Here is a 5,000-nt window from a genome sequence, read left to right on the forward strand (position 1 = left end):
TAGACATACATACATACACTTATGCATGTGTGTATGTACAGGACAGGTCCCCTAAATAGCGGTGGTCCTAGTATATAAAGAACAAAACATTTGCTTATGTGAAATTACTTCGTACATTAGTCACCATTGATGAAAATTTATCCAAGAATTATCCGTTTCATACGCCTTCGAAAATGTATCCTCAACAGGTGTCTGGTCACCCCTGCACGCAAACTTTCCCCTTAACGTTATCAAAGTACTCAGATGCATGCACGATACTTCGGACTTTCCTTTTTCATAAGCCATGTACAGTTCAGCCTGTGTTCGGCAATCACCAACATCTGAAAGAGTAAAGTAATTGAGGGTCTATTTTTTATAGTTTTTCGTCTTTTATTTTGAGAGAGAATGTTTGAGATCCATTCATGAAAGAAAATCTAAACACCTTTCCTACTTCCAACTTCCATTGCACCTTCCACATTTGCAAATTCATTTTCTGTAATAAAGCCTTAAACTTCCTTAGAAAGTGCTCCTCTGTTCTAGTAGCTCAGATTCTTATTGCCAGATAAATCCTTTTTCACACGTGCAAGTAAGGTCTTCAGGCTTTTCACTGGACTCATAATTCATTTTCGTCAGCTGCTTCATTGCACTGTTGACCTCAAATGTAACATGAATAGACTTTGCCCACATTAGGCACTGCGTCTTACTAATCCCTTGTTCTTGGGTAAGACCACCTGTAGTTCTGAGGATATGCATTAATTTATTTTCGATAACAAGGTCAGGTGAGAGTCCTGTGGACAACATTCAGGCCATTTTCAATGAAACGCTTATGAATTCTTGGGTGATTCTTCGTCAAGTGATTTGTTTTTTGCAGGTAAACATTCAAGGATTTGACATGCATGTTGTTACCAGCTGAGGTAAGAAATGGCATTATTTTCCTCAGAGTACAAAGATGAAACAAACAAATGCTATTTATATATATATATATATATATATATATATATATATATATATATATATATATATATATATATATATATATATATATATATATCCAAATAAGCCATATATATTTTTGATATATTAATGTCTGGATTCTCTTAACAACCTCGGGATCACAGACCCAGGCGAAATCTCACAAAGACAAGAGCTTGGCTCCGGCCGGGAATCGAACCCTGGTCGGCAAGCTTATATAGACAGTGACTTAACCCACTTGGCCACGAACAAAGATAAAAGTCAATGACAATTCCACTGTACTTCTACCTGTCGAATTCAGGTATTTTGTACTTAGAATTGAAATCAACCCATCTTCACCATCGTAGCCAATTGGTAGTTTGTTACTTGGCATTCAATTTATGATAAATTTTGCACATTTTTACGTGTTTTTCATATTCAAATAAGCCATATATATTTTTGATATATTAATGTCTGGATTCTCTTAACAACCTCGGGATCACAGACCCAGGCGAAATCTCACAAAGACAAGAGCTTGGCTCCGGCCGGGAATCGAACCCTGGTCGGCAAGCTTATATAGACAGTGACTTAACCCACTTGGCCACGAACAAAGATAAAAGTCAATGACAATTCCACTGTACTTCTACCTGTCGAATTCAGGTATTTTGTACTTAGAATTGAAATCAACCCATCTTCACCATCGTAGCCAATTGGTAGTTTGTTACTTGGCATTCAATTTATGATAAATTTTGCACATTTTTACGTGTTTTTCATATTCAAATAAGCCATATATATTTTTGATATATTAATGTCTGGATTCTCTTAACAACCTCGGGATCACAGACCCAGGCGAAATCTCACAAAGACAAGAGCTTGGCTCCGGCCGGGAATCGAACCCTGGTCGGCAAGCTTATATAGACAGTGACTTAACCCACTTGGCCACGAACAAAGATAAAAGTCAATGACAATTCCACTGTACTTCTACCTGTCGAATTCAGGTATTTTGTACTTAGAATTGAAATCAACCCATCTTCACCATCGTAGCCAATTGGTAGTTTGTTACTTGGCATTCAATTTATGATAAATTTTATGATAAAATTTATCATATATATATATATATATATATATATATATATATATATATATATATATATATATATATATATATATATATATATATATATATATATATATATATATATAGATTGCAGACAAGGTCAATCATCTCCATATACTGTATCCACGACCCCACACATGAATAAGGCCATATCAAAGAATCCTAATCCTACAGTGGACTAAAACCGGATGCATTTGTTGGTTGTTGTATTCATACATACAAATGAAACTGCAAATGCAGGTAAAACCTTGACAGAGTTTGCTAAAACGTAAAGATAAGATTAAGAATTGGTAACATTAATAGAGTGAAGATATCAGAATATAAGTGAATGTGTGTGTGAACACGTTAACATCCTCACCCTCAAACTCCCAAATATGAAGCTTTCCTATCTAGCCACTTTCTTAAACCCTGCATAAGCTAGTTTGGCAAGAGTTAATCCAGGACCACCAAATTTATTGACCGAAACTGTGCGCATAATTTCACTCCTGAGGGAATCCGGGTATTTTCATTTTGAATAATGGCGCCAAAAATGTGAATACTAAGCAGATATGAAATGGTTTGCTTTAAAATGAAATATGAACAGAAAAAAAAAAAACAATAAAATGATCAGACCGTAGAAAAATGCTATTACCAATGGGTCATTTATAAAAACTGAATTAATGTAATTTAAAGTACTGACACAGTCTACAGTATACAGAAAATTCCCCATATAACAAAGAAAATGTCTGAGCATATATATATATATATATATATATATATATATATATATATATATATATATATATATATATATATATATATACATATGCACAAACACAAAGACACACACATGTATAGGAGAGGGAAGGAGATCTTATACCGTGGTGAGGGGGGGGGGGGGGGACCCCGAGAGGTACAATCGGAAACCACAACTGCCGTGACGTAGTTAGGAAAGGGGTGGGGTGGGAAGGGTTGAATCTAATTATGACAGATCACATACACTATTTTCATATATTTCACTAATCAAATACATAAGATATAATAAACAATACATTATTATATAAGAAAATTCTTACCTAATATACAAAGAAATCTGTTTGCATGAAAAAAAAAAAAAATATATATATATATATATATATATATATATATATATATATATATATGTAAATATATATATATATATATATATATATATATATATATATATATATATATATATATATATATATATATACTCGTATAGAAGATACGTCTTGAAGGGATCCGCAAAATATCAGTTTAAGTTTATATAAATAGAGGAGCCGGTTCTATAAAACACATTTTAACATTCTATGCTAAATTTAGTTTGGGGGAAAAAAAAGAAAACTCTTGTGAATTTAATTTCAAGTTACAGAAGAGGGAAAAATGACATCAAAAGAATAATATCGAAAAAAAAGTATGAACACGAAGATAAGAAATAATAATTAGACAGAATTTTACTCAAGATTGTGGTATGGCCAGTTTTCATCACAACGATGGCCAATAGTATGGTGGCCCTGATTAGCACAGCTTCGATGATCAGGGCGATACTTAGAAAGGTGTGTGTATATATATATATATATATATATATATATATATATATATATATATATATATATATATATATATATATATAATACATACATACATACATACATACATACATACATATATATATATATATATATATATATATATATATATATATATATATATATATATATATATATATATATATATACATACATATATATATATATATATATATATATATATATATATATATATATATATATATATATATATATATATATATACATACATACATATATACATATATATATATATATATATATATATATATATATATATATATATATATATATAAATTAGTTTTCCATGTTTTAGTATCAAATGAACAGAGTAAATGTCATGGTGATTTTCGAGCAGTTCAAACCTAAAACTATATGGATTGATGCCAGTGATTACTTTATAAAGAAATACGAATAAAAAAAGTAAACATTAAAAACCTGAACTGGAAAAAACTCGTGAAAATCGGAAATTACCAATTCCAAAGCTTGGTAAATTCAGAGACATAAATTATAAACGGCACCCCAATAGAGGGAAAATGTTCCTTAGCCCAAAATCCTCCGTACATTCCATATCTACAAAAGACCTTAAATATTCTCTCTCTTTCTGAGTCGTACCTTGCAACTGCTTTTGCCTGGGAATAATCCTTCCTAATAAGACAAGGCTGCCGGGGAATAAAAGCTCTGGATGATTAAAGTAAAGGAAAATAATCGCGTGAATTTCATGCTTCTATGCGGGATTTAATTCTTAGTTTTCAGTCCTACTTACCAGTTGGAGATGGGAAATTTTCACCACACTTAGCCGTATGAGAGGGGACATTTACACCCTTCTTAGCAGTAAAAAAGGCCATACCCAACCTAATTAGCAGTAAGAGAAGGGCCATATCCAACTTACTTAGCAGTAAGAGAAGGAACTTTTCAACAATACTTAGCAGTAGAAGAAGGGACACTTCCAACCTACTTGGCTGTAAGAGAGAGGTATTTCCATTTCCATCCTACTTACCAGCAATAGACGAGATATTTTCACCCTACTTAGCAGTAAGAGAAGGGATATCCCCCCACCCCCCACCCCCCACACACACTTAGAAGTAAGAGAAGGAATATTTCCACTTCCACCCTACTTAGCAGCAATAGAAAAGACATTTTCACCCTACTTGGCAGTAAGAGAAGGGACAGTTTCACCGTACTTAGAAGTAGAGAATGGAAAATTTCACCCTCCTTAGCAGTAGGAGAAGGGACATTTTCACCCTACTTTGCAATAAGAAAAGGGATATTTTCACCCCTATTTAGCAGTAAAAAAAAAGGACAATTTCACCCTACTTGGCAGTAAGAGAAAAGACATTTTCACCATACTCAGCAGTAATGGA

The sequence above is a fragment of the Palaemon carinicauda genome, chromosome 25, assembly GCF_036898095.1.
Source record: "Palaemon carinicauda isolate YSFRI2023 chromosome 25, ASM3689809v2, whole genome shotgun sequence".
Classification (NCBI taxonomy): domain Eukaryota; kingdom Metazoa; phylum Arthropoda; class Malacostraca; order Decapoda; family Palaemonidae; genus Palaemon; species Palaemon carinicauda.